Source organism: Giraffa tippelskirchi, chromosome 13 (assembly GCF_054371585.1).
Source record: "Giraffa tippelskirchi isolate mGirTip1 chromosome 13, T2T-mGirTip1v1.2.pri, whole genome shotgun sequence".
Lineage (NCBI taxonomy): Eukaryota > Metazoa > Chordata > Mammalia > Artiodactyla > Giraffidae > Giraffa > Giraffa tippelskirchi.
Window position 1 is genome coordinate 21,123,140 of NC_137287.1, and position 18,295 is coordinate 21,141,434.

An 18,295-nucleotide genomic window follows, 5' to 3' on the forward strand; every position below is an offset into this window, starting at 1 on the left:
GAAGAATGGGACTTTTTTTTTTTCCCGGAGGGGACAATGATTAGCTTAATTGGAGTTCAAAATTAATGTTCCCTGTCATCAAATTGATTGCAAGTATTCATCTCTACAAACTATTCTTCGCTCGTGGGCTGTACAGAAACAGGCAGTGGGCTCGATGTGGCCCTTGGATCCTTGTTGTGAGTGCGTTAGAGCCGAGAGCAGAGTGGAGGGCTGGGGCCAGATGGTGTAGGATCATTTAGGCTGTGATAGGAAATAGGCTCTTATTCTAAGCAAAAGGGAAAGATAGTTTGGGATTGTTGTGATAATTTGAGATTCAGGTGGGAAATGGATATAAATAGAAGAAAAGCACACAGTAAGAAAGTTAATTCCTTTTCTGTTCTTTCTTGATCATGCCAAAGTGAAAGTCTCAGCTTGGTGATAGCATGTCTTTAACAGTTCTTGCTCACTCCCCCATCATTTTTTTTTTTTTTATAACAGGGAGAACAAGCTTCCAGTTTAGAGACTTGAGTAGGCAACAGTAGCTAGAATTTAATATGTTTTCATTGGATTTGTTTTTACATTTGTCTTCTATTTATGGCAGATGGTACTGGCTTTCCTTTGGCGCTATGAAGTTTCTTTCTAAAATACATCTATTTAAGCAAATGATTTGATTAAAATATAAAAGGGTCAGCTATCTAAGCAATCAGCTCTTGGTTGAGGACCTACTTTCTTGCTTTGGAACAACACTCTCCTCCTCTTTTAATACATTTTACTTACATTTTATTTATGTTGCTCTACCCTGTTTTTCTTACAAAGATAAAAGTGGTCACTATTTGATCTTGGAAATTTGAATGGAAATACTTGACAGGGATAGGGACTGGAAAAAAAAGAGATTCATGTCAGAGATCTCAAAAGAAGTAAGTAGGAGAGAATGCCTGTATGTGCCTGAAAGTAGCCACAGCAGTTGCCAACTTTACAAGGTCATGGCCCAGTGTTTTAAATTTGGTTTGCTATTCCAAAATGTGAAAATCAATTTCTACAGCATTTTTGTATGTGAACATTTTCATTGCTTTTTAAGAGGTTGTGTTCACTTTTTTATCCATTAAAAAGCTATCACACAAATGGGTCCATAATTCTAGAAAAGTATGCTTTGGTGAAGTTGAACAGATTCTTAGAGGCCCTGTAAATGTAATCTTCTGAACCCTTAGTAGATTGCACTTTCCATTCATTCATTCTCCTCCCTCTTTTGAAGGTTTATTCAGTGAGTTAGGAGTGCGTTCAGCCTAGGAAGAGCAAACCCTAATGAGGGTGCCTTAAGCAGTGTGGGCAGTGCTTAGTCGCTCAGTCATGTTTGACTCTTTGCTACCCCATGGACTATAGCCCGCCAGGCTTCCCTGTCCATCACCAACTCCTGGAGCTTGCACAAACTCATGTGTCCATGGGGATTCTCCAGACAAGAATACGAGAGTGGGTTGCCATGCCCACCTCTAGGGGATCTTTCCAACCCAGGAATAGAACCAGGGTCTCCTGCATTGCAGGCGGATTCTTTACCAATTGAGCTACCAGGGAAGCCCCTGCTTTACGCAATAAAGATGTTGAATTAGCTCACCTGTGAGAAGTCTAGAGCTAGGTGGTTCTCAGGTGGTGCAGTGACTTAGAACCCAGACCATGTCTGTGTTTCCATTCTGTTATCCTTAGCTATTACTGGCTGTTTTTCCTTAATGTTTGTCATCTCAGGGCGTTCTACCCAGGCAAGGCAGGAAGTCATTAGGGAAATAAAAGTTCCTCCAGAAGCCCCCTCCGCAGGCTTCTGCTGACATCTCATTAACTATAATCATGTTGCTTGACTGCCCCTGGCTGCTGTGGAGGCAGGAAGGTGGAATGTGATTTTCCTGCCTTGATAGACGAGATGAGTCAAGGAGGGGATTGTCTTATAGGTGGCCCACCAAAATGCCTCACATGGCTTGTGCCAGACACTCTAACTTGGGGAAGACACTGCACCTGTGAAAAACAATGTTGAACAGGAAGCCAGTGGATGCTGACACACTTGGTCACCACGCCCCCTTCACCTGTTGGTGGCAGACATTGATATTTGAGGCAGATACGTTTCTCTCGAGCTCACATTCAGAATCCTGCTGAATTCTGGGCTCCAGGCAGCCATTACCAGTTGACAGAGGAGATAAAAAACAATTTACCATCTTGGGATAATTTGCCTTGCGATCTCAAAAAAAAACCCAAAAAATGCTCAGGATGTCTTTGAATGTATTTTTATTGACTTAATGAGTTCAAGTTACTAACAATTTTGTTTGTGAGATTTTCAATTAGGAGTCTAACTACATTGCTTTCAGCCTTAGGAGCTTGCCAGGAAAACAGATTTTTGGTTTTGGGTAAGCTGGATGGTTGTTAAGGTTGGATTTTCATTTTCCAGAATGAAAGATGTTGAGTGGTCCAATCTTGGTAAGCTTAAGAAACTGCTCTAGCTGCCACTTACATCTTTTTCTCTTTTTGCGCATTTTTCTCCTCTTAGAGTAGTGCTTCTCAGCCAGGGCACTTCTGCCTCCCCTATCCTCCGAGTCCTGGGGACATTTGCTGATGTCTGGAGACCCGTACTTGGGTGTCACAGCTGGGGTGGGGCTGCTGCTGGCAACTAATGGGGTGATTCCAGGTTTGGGGCTGTCACACAACGTGGATTTCCCATGTGGCTCAGTGGTAAAGAATCCACCTGCCAGTGCAGGAGACATAAGAGACACAGGTTCAATCCATGGGTCAGAAAGAGCCCCTGGAGTAGGAAGTAGCAACCACTCCGGTATTCTTGCTTGAAAAATTCTGTGGATAGAGGAGTCTGGCAGGCTGTAGTCCATGGGATGGCAAAAAGTTAGACATGACTGAGCACACACACATCATACAACATGCAGGACAGTATCCCTCAAAAAGGATTATCCAACCCCAAATATTAATTGTGCTGAGGTTAAGAAACTGTTGGAGGAATGTTTTGAATTTTCCTAGTACAAGTTTTCCTTCCTTCCCCAGCCTTTAGTGTTGTCTTGTTACTTTTTCTTCTCTGTTTGCTGCAGCTCTAGAGTAAAAGTTAGACTTTACTGGCAGGATCCTTGGATCACTGTCTTAATAGTAAAACTGTGAGGGTAAGTCAATCATTTTGAAACTTGAGTGCTCAGTGTTCTGTTTTAAGAGAAAATAAGTGTATTGTCCTAACTTTCATAGGATGCTCACTTGGGTGTTCAGGTTTGTACAGATGCTCTCTGATTTCTAGTACTCACTGCCCTTTTGGAGTAAGTGACAGGCAGATGGTCATCTTTCAAGTAACAAAGATGGGTTTTATAGCAGCAGTTTTCAAACTGTGCTTCCAAAGAACAACTGGAACAGAGTGATCTACTGATAAAAGAACTATGGGGACTCCTTCCAAATCTGCTGTAAAACAAAAACTAATTGATGAATTGAATTTTCTCTCCTACATTTTTTTCCTTGAACTTTGGTGCCTGGTGGTGCTTATTTATTAGTGAGAGTTCTTGGGTTACAAAGGAAGTATATGTGTATAAATGGTTACAAAGGGAGTGTATGTGTATAAATGAGTGGTGGCAGACAAGCTAGCAATCAGGCTTCCAGTGGCTCGGGTTCACAACTTACTTTGTCATGGACTCATACTGGGGAGCTCTGATTTTATGCTACAGACCTATGGTAAAAGTTTTCCTGGTTTGTATGAAGCGGTTTAGTACCTTGACATCTCACAGTGGTTCCTAAGAAGTAATCTGACATCAGGGTGTCCCTCAAATTGATTTGAAAAGTAGGAAACAAAATGAAATTGTATTGATCACCTTCCGATTTATGACAGTATTAATAGAAAGACTGTCTCTTCCTGGTGTGTTTTCTTGTCTGTCAAACGTGGTCGCTTCTGTTTATGAGTTCCGGACCTTTGAAAGAGAAAGGCAGTGAGACTGTCATCAAACTGTAGACTTGGAAGAAGACTCGGGTGAGGTGTGAGTGATCCTCAGCCTTTCTGGGTGAAGAAACGGAGGTTCACCTGCTGGCTAGAGGCTGAGGGAGAGTTCTGACTGCGTGTTTGCCCCCCGCCCCCCCACCCCAGCGCACACACTGAGCTCTGGTTCTGTGGCCTCCTTATCAGCACAGCCACTGAAACAGCAAGTCTCAACATAAAATGTATAAACAGGCTGGCAGACATGCTGAAACACGTAGCATTTTTTCCCCTCTAAGTTTGCAGTGCCAAATCGTAGTGAAAAGAAGGTCAGCTGCAGCTAGCTTTATGCATGTGCTGTTGCTCCTGATGCTTAGGTACTTTTGGAAGTCTTCCCTAAAAAATTGTCCTTTCACACCATTTAAATGCATATAACAGACACATCTTCTGCATTGATGGGCTCGTACTCCCCATAGAGTCCTGCAACTTGCTTTCCTCTGTGTCCCTATCCTGGACTTGAAATTATATCACAGATAGCATAGCTTTCATTGTTTCTTGTTAATAACATCCAAGTCCTTGTCCTTCTTTTTAACGGTTGTATGGGCACCCTGCAGTGCGGGAGACCTGAGTTCAGTCCCTGGGTCAGGAAGATCCCCTGGAGGAGGGCACGGCAATCCACTCCAGTGTTCTTGCCTGGAGGATTCCACGGACAGAGGAACCTGGCCCACTACAGTCCATGGGGTTGAAAAGAGCCAGACATGACTACATGGCTGACACACACAATAGAAGCCCGCTGATGGCATTTTGGTTGTATAGTTTTTAACCAGTCTAGCCAATCCTTCACCATGTATCTAGTTTCCTTTTCTAAGGGGTAAGTCTTGGCTGTGGCGTTGCTGAGTCAGAGGGAACGTACATTTACACTGATGATGGGCCTCTCCAGACTGCCTAACCAAAGCCTGTGCAGGACAAGACTCTGACCCGTCCATGCTGCACGCTGGGGCCTCGCCCCGATGCGTGCTTCCTCTTAGAAGGGGCTGCCCTATTCATCAACTTTCAAACTTACTTTCTCTCACATGGGTCAGGTTTGTTCCTCTAGGTATGCCTGTTCTCCACGCTTCTTCGACATGTGGCTCTCCCTCCACTACATGCCCAGCTGATGCGTGCAGCTTCATGAGAAAGCTCAAGAAAAGCGTAAAGACTAGTTGGGGAACAGAGATACACAGGGCAGTTGTGGAGTCGCGTGTTTGCTGACTTACACCGTGTTTACTGAGCAGTTATTGTGTACAAAGGGACTGGTTTAGGGGAGGGGTTGGGAATAGAGGATTAAGTGTGAGGATCCTAGGACAGAGTTCTAGCCATCAGAGAACTTACCAGTTTTATAGGGAAATTTTTAAAAAATTGTACTGACTGGTAAAGTTCAGGGCAGGGTTCAGAGAAGGGTGAAATCGTGGTAAGCAGAAGTATAAGTAGAAGATTCATTCATTCATTGTCAGCTGTTAAGCTTCTACAAATGTATGAATTTATGGAGCTCCTATCTCCATATCACGTGCTGCACTAGTCATTGGGTATGTGTGTATGTTCATTTGTGTCTGACTCTTTGCGACTCCATGGACTGTAGCCAGGCTCCTCTGTCCATGGGATTATCCAGGCAAGAATGCTGGTGTGGGTTGCTGTTTCCTTCTTCAGGGGATCTTCCTGACCCAGGGATCGAACCCTCATATCCTGCATTAGCAGGCAGATTCTTTACCACTGAGCCACCTGGGAGGCCCTAGTCATTGGGTATATAGAGGTAAACCAAACAGCATGGTAATGTAAAAAAATAGTGCCAGGTCCTGTGGTCCATTCCTTCCTGGAACTTTTATTGTTACAGGGGAGGCAGATGTAGTCATAAGCATACACTGGTAAATGTGAAATTTAAAATTTATTAGAGGATCTCCCTGGTGGTTCAGTGGTTAAGAGTCCGCCTGCCAAAGCAGAGGATACAGGTTTGATTCCTTTTCCAGGAAGATCCCACATGCAGCGGAGCAGCTATGCCTGTGCGCCACGACTGGTGAGTCTTTGCTCTGGAGCCTGGGAACCGCAGGTCCAGAAGCCTGTGTGCTCTAGAGCCTGTGCTCTGCAACAGGAGAGGCACCCCAGGAAGTGCATCTAGAGAGTGACCCCTACTCACTGCAGCTAGAGAGAGCTCACACACAGCAGCATGGACCAAGCACAACCAAAAATAAATACAAAAATAAGATAAAACAATTAGAGCTAAGAAGAAAAAGCTAAGGTGTATGAGAGAATAAAGGGAGATTAAAGTGTATTCAAAAGGCTCTGCAGGGGCAGGGCTGGGGGTACATTTGAAAGTTTTGACAGGCCTTTTTCATGGCTTAGAGAGCTAGGTGGGGCATCTGATAGATGAGGCTGGAAAAGGGGGCTGGGTGTGCAGACATGGGGCCTCTAGGACCCCTTTGTAGGGCAAGATGACGGGATTAGATTTGATTCTAAGAGCAGTGGGAAGCTCTTGCAGATTTTAAGCAGAGTTTCGGCATGATCTTGAAATGTGAAGTGCTCACGTTCTGAGTCTGAATAGTGAACACAGACTGGAAGCAGGGAGGCCAGTTAGGAGGCTTTGCGAAGGTAAAGCTACCTACCAGTGGTGGGTGGGATGGAGGAGGAGATGGATTTGAGATATATCTGGAGGTATACTCGACAGGACTTGCTTAAGGATTGATTCCAGGGAAGGCACTGAGGCAGAGGGGAGCAGTCAGAGTAAGTCCCCGGTGTTGGTTTTGAGCAGCAGGGTGATTACTGGTGCTGCACACTTGAGGAGCAGCAGCATTGGAGTTCAGTTTCTGATGGGTTAAATAGGACACTCGAGAGGTGTCTAGTTGGCAGGTGGATAAGGGAGTCGGGAGTTCAGAAGATCAGAACTGGCTACAGATAAAGATTTGGGATTCATTGGTCTATGGTGATATTTAAAACTGGGAAGTAGCTCAGAAATGGAATTTGAAGATAAATAAAGCTTGGCCCGTTAAAGGAGAGAGAGATGCCATTTCAGACTGTTGGGGAATAATCTGAGTAAAGGCACAGCGTCTGGGGTCAGGAGGCCCTGGGCTCTCTGCTGCGGGGATCTGGGATTTGGAGCAGTTTTTGCAGCCTTGGCCCTGTTGACATACCTGGCGTTATTGGCTTGGTGAGTCTTTGCTGTGGGGTCTGTCCTGGTGTTGTAGGATGCTGAACAGTGTTCTGTCCTCTCCCCACTAGGAACGGGTAGTACTCCTGCCTCAACCCCAGTCTGTCTCCAGACTTGCCAGATGTCCCCTGGGGGGCAAAATTGCCCCTGGTTGAGAACCACTGATTTGGTGAGAAGGGGAATTAAATGTAGATGGCTGAGGAGGTGAGAGGGGACAGATTAGGTGTGGCTGTGAAAGCCTGCCACAACTATTTAGCCTTGAGGCAGTAGTCAGCAGTGATTCAGTGGAGGCTTCTTGAGCTGGGCAGACTCTGGTTTGATGAAAAAAGATGTTTCAGAAAAATGGGTCTGATGGTGAGCAAAAACGAATCCGATGGAGGAGAAAGGAAGGGCTTGGAAAGGACAGTCACAGGAGCGACGTGAGGAGGAGGAGGAAGGGGTGAATCCAGAGACATTTTGGAGGATGTCGTGACATCATTAAGGAGACTCCATTAGGGTTTCCCTGGTGGCTCAAATGGTAAAGAATCCACCTGCAATGCAGGAGATCCAGGTTTGATCCCTGGGTCCAGAAGATCGCCTGGAGAAGGGACTGGCTGCCCACTCCAGTATTCTTTCCTAGAGAATTCCATGGACAGAGGAGCCTGGCAGGCTACAGTTCTTGGGAATGCAGAGTCTGACACGACTGAGCGATTAACACCAAATAAGAGATGGGATTAACACCAAATAAGAGATGGAGAGATAAAGGAAACACCAGGGTCAGACCTGGGTGATGGAGACAATAAGGGGAAAGCTGACAGAGATGGAGCAGTCCAAAAAGGACTGCTGAGGGCAGAGAAGATCATGACTATAATTTGAACATGTGGGATTGGGGTCATGGGATATCTAAGAAGGAATCTTAATAGCTTGAATTCAGCTGCATAGAGATGATAACTAAAGCGAGGAGCATCGAGTGTGTAGTCAGAAGCCCAGGGCCAGCCCTTTGGGGGAAACTAAAAATAAGGGGATAGGAGGAGGGAAGGACTTGTTGGACTTGTTAAAGGGGCAGAGAGATAGGCGAAAAACCAAGAAAGCTGAGTCATGAAGCTTGTCTCATTTTGGTTGACTTCCTGCTCTTAGCCCTGAATACAGTGTAGAGCTGCAGAAACATCACTTTATATCCATTAAGAGTCAAATTCAGGTTGAAGTATTGTAGACCTAATTCATTAAGTCTACAGATTTATCGAGCACATTGCTTGTGCTGGTTCTGTGTTGGGAGGCACTGGGCTGTACGAAGATGAGTGAGATGGTCCATGCCGTAAGGAATTCTGGGTCTAGAAAGGAAGGTAGGGGTAAAGAATCAACTGCAGTAGGGTAGGATGAGTGCTGTGATAGAGGTGTGTACAGAAGTGCCGTGCAAACCTAAAGGGGGAATGGAAGAGTTGGGGGCTGGAGACATGCCCCCTGGGCTGAGTCTGGAAGGATTTGGTAGGAATCCTCTCGGTGGATAAAGGGAGAGGTGGGAAAGGCCTGTTGGAAACAGAGTGGAAAACCCATCATGTTCAAGGGCTTAGAACCTCAAACATCTTGGTTTATTCAGAGAATTTCAAGGTCTAGTGTGGTTGGAGCAGAAGGGTAGGGTGGTGGATGGGGTGGGGAGCAGGTCACTGAGTAACGCTTCGGGCAAGGTTAGATCTCTGACCTTGATCTAGTTTGGTTCTCTGCACATTCCCAGGGACAGAGCTTGAACTTCAACTCAGGGCAGTGTGATGATAACACTCATATTTTCACTCTACTGAACACATTGCCTTGAAGTGCCAGCAGTTTACAGTTTTGTACTTGTCCACATATATGGTTCACATTTTACATAGTCGCTGTTACTCTGGCCAAGCCGCTTTGGATTATGATTTTTTTTTTCATGCAACCTATAAAACTTTTTCCCATGTTTCTAAATTGTAATCATTATACTGGTTAATGTTTAATGAAACATACGGTATCATACTGCTAAGTGATAATTTAATCATCCAGTCCTCTTTTATTGGGCAATTTGCCCCCTGAAAGTGAAAGTGAAAGTTGCTCAGCCGTGTCTGACTCTTTGCGACCCCCTTTTTGAGAAACTGTAAAACTGTTTCCCACAGCGACCACACCTTTGTACATTCCCACCAGCAAAGCATGAGGGTTCCAATTTCTCCACATCCTTGCCAACACTTGTTATTTTCCATTTCTTTCAAATAATAACCATGTTAGCATGTGTGAAGTGTTACCTCATTGTGGTTTTGATTTGCATTTCTCTAATGACTAATGATCACTAGTCATTAATGACTGAACTGTTGACTTGGATTATCTTATCAAGTGCTTATTGGCATTTGTATATCTTCTTTGGAGAAACGTCTATCCAAGGACTTTCCTCATTTTTGAACTGGATTTTGTTGTTGTTGATGTTGAGTTGTAGAAGTTCTTAATATATAATGGATGTTAATCCCTCATGATATATGATTAGCAAGTGTTTTCTCCCGTTCTGTGGGTTGTTTCACTCTCTTAATCACTGTCCCTTGGTGTACAAAGTTTTTAATTGTGATGAAGTTCAATTCATCTTTGTTTTTTCTTCTGTTGCCTATGCTTTTGGCATCATATCTGAGTAATCATTGCCAAATTTAATGTCATGAAGTTTTCCCTCTGTTTTCTACTAAAAAATTTTATATTTTAGCTCTTATATTTAGATCTTTGATGCATTTTGAATTAACCATTGTATATGGTGTAAGGTTCTTTTGTATGTGGGTATTTAGTTTTCCCAGCGCCATTGTTGGAAAGACTACTGTTTTTTCTTTGTTGAATGGTCTTGGTGCCCTTGTCAAAAATCAGTTTTATTTCTGGGCTCTTTATTCTATTCCATTGATCTGTATATCTGTCTTTGTTTCTTGTCAGTGTTTCAGCACACTGTTTTGTTAACTGTAGCTGTGTAGTAGGTTTTGAAATCAGAAGTTTGAAAAAAAAAACAAAAACAGAAGTTTGAGTCCTTCAAATTTGTTCTTCTTTTTCAAGATTGTTTTGGCTTTGGAGTTCCTGAAGATTCCATATGAACTTCAGAATAGGTTTTTATTTTTGCAGAAAATGGCAGTGGGATTTTTATAGGGATTGCACTGAAGTCTGTAGGTTGCTTTGTGTAGAATCAGTATCGCAACACCATTCTTTCAGTCCATGAACTGGAGTGTCTTTTATAAATGTGTTGTCTTTAATTTTTGTCACTTAAGTTTTATAGTTTTCAATGTATAAGTTTTTCACCTTGGTTAAATTTATTCCTAATTATCCTTTTTGATGTTGTTATACTTGAAACTGTTTTCATTGTTTCCTTTTTGGATTGTTGATTGCTAGTGTATAGAAATGGAACTGATTTTTTTGTATGTTGATATTATATCCTGCACTTTGCTGAATTCATCTATTAGCTGTTTCAGTTTTCTGTAAATCCTCAGGGTTTTCTACATATAAGATCTTTTTTTTTGCAAACAGAATTTTACATCTTTCTCTCTAGTTAGGATACCTTTTACCTTTTTTTTTTTTTTTAAAATAAAGCTTAGTTGATTTACAATGTTGTGTTAGTTTCTGGTGTACAGCAAAGTGGTTGTTACATATGTATATTCTTTTTCATATTCTTTTCCATTATAGTTTACTACAAGATATTGAATATAGTTCTCTGTGCTATACAGTAGGACCTTGTTATTTATCTGTTTGTAACTGCTAATCCCAAGCTCTTAATTTATTCCCCCTCCCACTTTCTTGCCTAGTTGTTCTGGCTAGAAATTCTACTATTCTGTTTAATAGAGGCGGTGAAAATGGGCATCCTTGTCTTGTTTCTTCATCTTAGGGGGAAAGCTTTCAATGTTTCACAGTTGAGTGTGATGTTAGCTGTGCACTTTTTAGATACTGCTTTTATCACATTAACTTTTCTTCTTAGTTTGAGTGTCTTTATCATGGTAGAGTGTTGAATTTTGTCATGTGCTTTCTCTGAATGAATTGAGATGATTGTGTGGTAGTTTTCTTTCATTCTATTGATGTGGCATGTTGAAGTGAAGTGAAGTTGCTCAGTAGTGCCCTACTCTTTGTGACCCCATGGACTATAGTGTCCATGGAATTCTCCAGGCCAGAATATTGGAGTGGGCAGCCTTTCCCTTCTCCAGGGGATCTTTCCAACCCAGGGATCGAACCCAGGTCTCCTGCATTGCAGGTGGATTCTTTACCAACTGAGCTATTGATGTGGCATATTACATTGATTGATTTTTGTATGTTGAACCCTTCCTCATTCCAGAAATAAATCCTACTTTGTGGTCATGGTGTCCCTTGGGATTTTGAAGGTTCTTTTCTTTTTGGAAACTTTATAATAGCTCTTTATAGAATAGTGTGGATGTGTGTAAGGTAACACCTTCATAAGCCTTGAGACATTTGATGTAGATACTTCTCTCAGTCTATTGCTCTTTTAGTTTTGTTAACTTTTGTATATTACAGAAGGTTTTAATGTTTTTGAACCTGTCCCTTTTCCTTATTGTTTTTGTTACTATATAGCTGAAAATATATGCTTTGATACAGGATAATTTTTCTATTTTATTTTTTGTTGGTTTTTTCCATTATGTTCTAAAATATTTCTCTTTCCAGTGGTTTAGAGTTTGGTTTAGTTTAGTGCATGTGAAAAGTGGGGATTTATTTTAAGGTTTGAGGTTTCCCATCTTGTATAGTATAGTGAGTGTCTGAGAACCTGGACTGAGGAGCCGGAGAGCCTGTGTTTCAGTCATGGCTGTACCACTTATTAGCTATGGGACCTTGAGCACTTAACTCTGGGCTTAGTTTCCTCATTTGTAAAATGTGGATAAGAATATATCTACCTCATTTATTTGTGTTTTTTTTTTTAAAAAACAAGTAAGAGAAAAACTTGGTCGAGGGCCTGACATATCATCAATGCTAGTGAGTGTTAACCGGTATTGTTACCCCAACCTTATTATCACCCTGCTTATTTATAGAAGTCTTCTCCATGTTCAGAGTTTTATGGTCTGTTTTTGAATTTTGTATTCTGTTTCATCAGTACTTTTATTGGTACCACATGGCATTGTTGTTGCTTGTTCTTTTCACGCTATTCTTTTTTTCCTCCCACTGTGAAACATTTATTTTTGTTCTGCAATAATAGACATGATTAAAACCAGTGCAGAGAAGTACTGAGCTTGTTGAGTAAGAAGTGCTACCTTGCTCTTCTTTACAAGTTCTCCAGAAAGATTTTTGAATCATTTTTGTCAGGTTTCAGAAACTAATCCTGTGTGAATTTTAGGGTTAAATATCTACATTAATTTGGGAAAAATAACCGTCTTTGCTGAATGTCTGCCTGTCACTGATAAAATCCACAACTTTAAACAAAACAAACTAATAATAACGTTACAGTAAGAAAACCTGGCTGACTGATAACTGAGGGAGAAATTGAAACAGTTATTAAAAGAACTGCTTGTTCTCCCAGAAGATAACAGAATTGGATGAATTTAGTCATACATTCTTCCAAGGATCAGATAATCCTCGTATTACATAACTGTCAAAAGGGTAGAAAAATTTCCTCTCAGAGGCAAGAGGATTCTGTTTCCTAAACCTGTTCATGTCTGTCTCCTCCACGCCACTGCGAGACCCTCTAGGGCAGCGAGTCTGATTGCCCAGCCCTCTTCTGTTGGAGGTGCTTGGTTAATCTGCACTGAAGGTGCCACAGCAAGGAAGGACAGCTTGCAGACCCGCCTCAGTTGTAAACATCGATGTGCCGGTGATGGGCCACTTCCTGTTGTACACAGATGGGCCAGACCTCCCTGAGGACTGTGAATTAACGCTTAGGCTTTAAGCCTTGAGAAAGGAGGGGAGAAATTGGAGAAGGGGGTGGTATGCCTCAGTATACAGAATTTTTTGAGCAAGTTGTCTGAAAATGGAATGAATTGCCTCACCTCAGAGTATTTTTATCTTTGGAAAAGTTTCACCAGAGTCCTGGGTGGTCTTGGAAGGGGGAGTTACACACCCGATACTAGGCTGGGTTGCATTCAGTTTTTTTTTTTTTTTTGCATTCAGTTTATTTCTCGTTCCGTGTCTCCTGCTCCTTTCCTCTAACTTTGAACATATTAAAAAAATGCATATTAAAGCAGACTTGCCAGTGTTTGGCAGCTTAACATGAAGGGTAGAGAGATGAAGAGATGAAGATAATTTGGATGTTTTGAAACAGGGTGCCTTAAGATGGCGCTTTTCAAGGCTGAAGGCACAGAGGGGAAAACAATTCTGCAGGTGGACAGGTAAGTTCAGTTTTAGCCAGTTCACACAGTGTGTGAGCATAAGAGCCCTAGGAAAACTTGTGTGGTGGTGTTTTTATATTTGCTGAACGTCTCTCATCTATCGGGCAGGGACTATAAAGGGAATCACCTCTTAAGTTTTCAGTGACCCATGTAGAAAGGTGTTGATCTGGTCTGAAGTGGAAATCTCTCTGAAATTGATGCAGATGTAATAATAAATGCAGATGCTTGTCCCGAGCTACTTGTTTTCTATCTTCCTTTGTGTGGTGTGAAGGTTTTAGGTTGACTCTGCCACTTTTGTTTTGTTATTGGTGTGTGGTTTGGTGGCTTTTTCCTGTTGCCATCTATACGCTTGTCACAGTGAGGGGCTGCTAAATGGGGCAGTGTTCTCTGTTTGTGCAGTTCTCCACAGCTGTTTCCTATAGTGAAGACTGGAAAACAATGACCTCATGATTTCCACAAAAAAACCTTTTATATATAGTCATGGAAAAGAAATCATTCAAAACCGAGTAATTTAAAGTTCTGTCCTCTGTAGCTTTTTCCTTCAAAATTATTCTTGTTTGTTCTGCTAATTAGTCGTTCATTGGCTGTTCCTTAAATGACCTTTTATGTTTCACAAACAGAACATTTGCAGTGGAGCACATCGGGCTATCTTGTTTTTTGTTTGATTGTGATCTTTCTCTGTTCAGAAACCATTGTTTTAGGCCACGAACTGTGGCAGTTCCTAGAGGAACTGGCCAGTCACCCAACATCTGTTGCTTCTTCCCTCCAGTTGTTGAGCTTGGATGGTAGCAAACAGTGTGTCCACAAACAAACAGTTCACGCTTCAGAAGACTGCATAGGGCTGGTCAGGAAATGCCTTTGTTGCTTCTACTGTTGGGAACCTTTGTAAGCTCCTTACCAGCTTAGTAAATTCTTTTTTTTTTTTTTCTTTTTAAAATTCTCTCTCTTTTTTTGGTTTTGTAAACTCTTTAAGAGCGAGGCAAAGCTGTCTGGTTCTCAGGAATTTAAGAAACGATAATAATCATAATCATGGAAATACCATTTATTTGGAGCCATATTATTTACAAGGTACATTCATATACAACTTTTTTTTTTTTGACCACACCACCTAGCATATGGAATCTTAGTTCCCCCTGAATTGAAAATGTGAAGTGTTAACCACTAGACCACCAGGGAAGTCCCTGCTCCTTTCCTTTTGAAAAATCTGTGAACCCATGAATTTTGAATTCAGTCAGAAGCCTGGTATGGCTGAGATCTTGGGGTGGTCACTGAGTCTCAGTTTCCTGATTTTCCTTTTCATTGCCATGTGATAATATCAGCCTCACAGATCGTGTGTTTAACCACTGAACTGCCGGGCAAGTCCCTACAATTTTTTCATTTAATCTTCATGACAGCCCTAGGAAAGGAGCATTTCTATTCCATTTAAAAAATTAGGATACAGGGCTTCAGTGCTAGTGAGTAGCAGAGCCAGGACTCAAGCCTTGGGTGGTTTTTATGAAGTTAAAGGAGAAGATGTAAAGTAAGTATTGTAAGTATTCCAGAAATAGAAGGTGCTCATTCCAAGTCTTTGGACACCCAAATACCCTTTCCCATGTCTAAATTCTGTCGTATTGACAGTTTTTCTTGCTGCCAGATTAATCTTAAAGGTTATCTTTAATTACATTATTTCTGTTTTCAAAAGTTGCCTTTAGTTTTTCTTTTGTATACAAAATGTGGTATAAAGTTCTTAGTTTTGCATTTACACTTTTCCAGGAAAAAGGCATACCAGGCCCTTTTAAAAAAGTTACTCAATAGACATATAGTTATGTTAATTTCCTCTAAATGTTTCTAATACTTACTTTGAATTCTGTACTTATCTCATCTTGGGCTGGTGAAAAAAATTCACAGACAGGCTTCTGTGTGTGGACCACACTTTGAAGAGCACTGCTGTGCAGCTTCCCATGATCTGATTTTGTTTGTTTATTCCTTTAGTTTCAGTGAAAATATTTTTCTGTCTATGCGTTTCCTGTTAAATGGTAGTTAGATCTAGAGGGTTAATGAGATTGAGGGTTGAGTTTTTTTTTTAAGCCCTCTTATTTTTTTCTGGTAAAGCTAGTTTCTGAAAAGTGTTACCAACTCCATCAGGAAGTCTGTCCTATCTGGTTGTGTCACTCTCAATGTTAGCAGTCATTGATGGTTAGTCCTTGATCCATTAGTTCGTTAAGGGTTGAAAAATGACAGTTTTAATTTTAACATGTCTCTTCACTTACTAGCTGGAGTACTTCTGTAGAGACTCTTGCCCTTGTCGGTGGATTGGTTACCTCAAAGTAAATTTTGAGAAGAAAGACAAGATAAATATTCAGTGGGTTTTTCCCCCTTATATTCTGGTTTTCAAAATAATTACTAGATTTCCAAATATAGTTAGTGAGTTTTTTGTTGTAACTATATGAACTTATGGATTTAGATGCATGTTTGAAAGGTGTGTATAGTCAAAGCTATGGTTTTTCCAAGTCATATGTGGATGTGAGTGTTGGACCATAAAGAAAGCCGAGTGCCAGAAGAATTGATGGTTTTGTACTGTGGTGTTGGAGAAGACTCTTGAGAGTCTCTTGGGTAGCAAGGAGATCAAACCAGTCAATCCTAAAGGAGTGCTGAATATTCATTGGAAGGAATGATGCTGAAGCTGAAGCTTCAATACTTCAGCCATCTGATGCGAAGGGCTGACTCATTGAAAAAGACCCTGAGGCTGGGAAAGACTGAAGGCAGGAGGAGAAGGGGACGACGGAGGATGAGATGGTTGGATGGCATCACTGACTCAATGGACATGAGTTTGAGTAAGCTCCAGGAGTTGTGGATGGATAGATAGGGAAGCCTGGCATGCTGCAGTCCATGGGGTCGCAAAGAGTCGGACACAACTGAGCAATTGACCTGGACTGAGGCAGTTATTAACCTTATTATGCCCAACTTGTCCGATTTTTGGCCGTTGGGATAAGCTGGCTACCCAGGCCTTTTGGCACTATACTAGTAGTCTGTGATGTCAACCCAAAATATAGGAAGTTAAGATTTTCCAGGCTTATCTTATATGTTTCCTGCTCCAAATGTGGAATCAGTCATTTCTTTAAGGAGACCTAGTTCCTTTTGGTAGCAGATAGTTCCGAGAGGCCACAGTCAAGGCCAAAGGGGTGTACCTGGTTTCCTGTGTCTCAGTAGACAGTGTGAGGAAACATGTGATTTATAAGTCAAGAATTCATATTGATAATATCATTCAGGAATTCAGGGTTTTTGTTTAACCTCATTGATCTTACATCTATATTTCTCCCATGCTGAAAATCCTATTCTTAACACTAGTGTAAATTCTTGTTTACATTATCTCACAATGCGTTTATAGTCTCTTCACAATAATCTCAATATTAGCACCAACAGGATGAATATTTAAAAGTTTAAGATTAATTTTTGTCCCTAGGATATGTCCTACTAGGACTGTGTAGTCATATTTTTGTTTTAAAGTCTCTTTGAATAGTTCTCAAGTGTGACTTAGTCACCAATGTGATGTATACATTCATTTGTTCTTTCTGCTTTTGGTTTTGAGGAATTGTTTTTTAGAATTTAGTTTTGTTGTGTAATTATACAAAAAATAAAATTCATTTGTCTGAAGTCATATACAAAACAAGATCTGTTCAAAGAAGTCTAGTTTCTGATTACTGTATTCCATTCCCTTTCTCCTTAAATTTTATGATTTATTCTTTCATCGTTTTAGTAGAAGCAAATATGTGTGTTATAATCTCTCTCTGACTTAAATAAATGTTAACACACATACATATATGATTTTCTTTATCATGTTTCTTTCTTGTAGCTTAGCAGTTGCCCTGCATAGCGTGTTATTTTGTATATTCCTTGTAACAGTGTAAGGTGGATATACATATTTTTTTCTGTTTTGTGGATGAAGAAGCAGGCATTTCTCCAGACCTTTCATTCTCTCATTCTCGTTATTCCCATAGTGTCGGGTGCTGTCCTTTATGTGTATATTCATGAGTGAGTGAATGAGCAAGGAACTCACTTTTGTATCTGCTCTGCTTTGAGCAATGATGGGAGCAGAGAAGGACTGTTTTTAAACTGTAGGAAAGGAAATTCAGCCTTGTCTTTGAGGTCAGTACCTCTCTATAGCTGGATAAGGGCACATTGTAGAAAGAACGTTTTTCCTGATCAGAGGTGGTCCCAGCAATTATAATGATACATTTACTTGAAACATTCTTTAATGTTACCCTAAAATAAGAGTTCCTTTTTGACAGTGCAGTGACAGCTTGGTAAATCTCCCTCATTTTAGAGTCTTTTATGAGAGTTATAATAAAGTAGGATAGCCAAAGAAAATGCCTTTAAAAGCAACAGCTCATGGGAAATAGTTACTAGTTAATGATTTCAGGATTTTAATAGTGACAGGAAGGAAGGAGGGTAGCTTCATTTCCCTGCAGGCAGGAGAGATGGAGGAGCATTGGCAGCTTTTTATCTCATATCCAGCAGGAGGAAGGGTTAGCTGAGTTAGAGACCTGTTGGTCGCTGCCCTTTGAGCCTTTATTGTGACGTCAGGTAGCTGGTTAGGCTGTAGTTACTGCCCCACCCACTTTCTGATGATGCTGACGTCTCTCTCAGGACTCAGTGCCAGAGGACAGTGCTAGGAGGAGGGTGAGGGCAGCCAGGGTACAGGTCTGCTCCTTTCCTTTTTTTTAAGTTTTCCAACCAGGGATCAAACCTGAGCTCCCTGCATTGGAAGCATGAAGTCTTAACCACTGGATTGCCAGGGAAGTCCCTGCTCCTTTCCTTTTGAAAAATCTGTGAACCCATGAATTTTGAGTGTAGTCAAGAATCCTGGTATGGTTGAGATGTTGGGGGTAATCACTGAGCCTCAGCTTCCTTATTTTCCTTTTCGTTGCCATGTGATAGTATCAGCCTCACAGA

General features: G+C 41.4%; 2 protein-coding genes across 12 annotated transcripts in view; one reads left to right on the forward strand and one right to left on the reverse strand.

Moving 5' to 3' along the window:
* SCNN1G (sodium channel epithelial 1 subunit gamma) overlaps window positions 1–18,295 on the reverse strand; it is a 212,458-nt gene that overhangs the window by 59,495 nt on the left and 134,668 nt on the right. The window lies entirely within an intron of this gene.
* The window catches only part of USP31 (ubiquitin specific peptidase 31), a 79,488-nt gene that overhangs the window by 1,804 nt on the left and 59,389 nt on the right, over window positions 1–18,295 (forward strand). For 2 of the 10 annotated variants that reach the window (XM_081554534.1, XM_081554532.1), the window contains exon 1: window positions 18,001–18,142. The exons of 7 other annotated variants lie outside the window; for them this stretch is intronic. The gene's annotated coding sequence lies outside the window, so the exon portion shown is untranslated. Of the gene's footprint in view, window positions 1–17,994; window positions 18,143–18,295 lie in introns of those variants that run through there. One more of the 10 variants, XM_081554531.1, reaches the window with a different exon arrangement.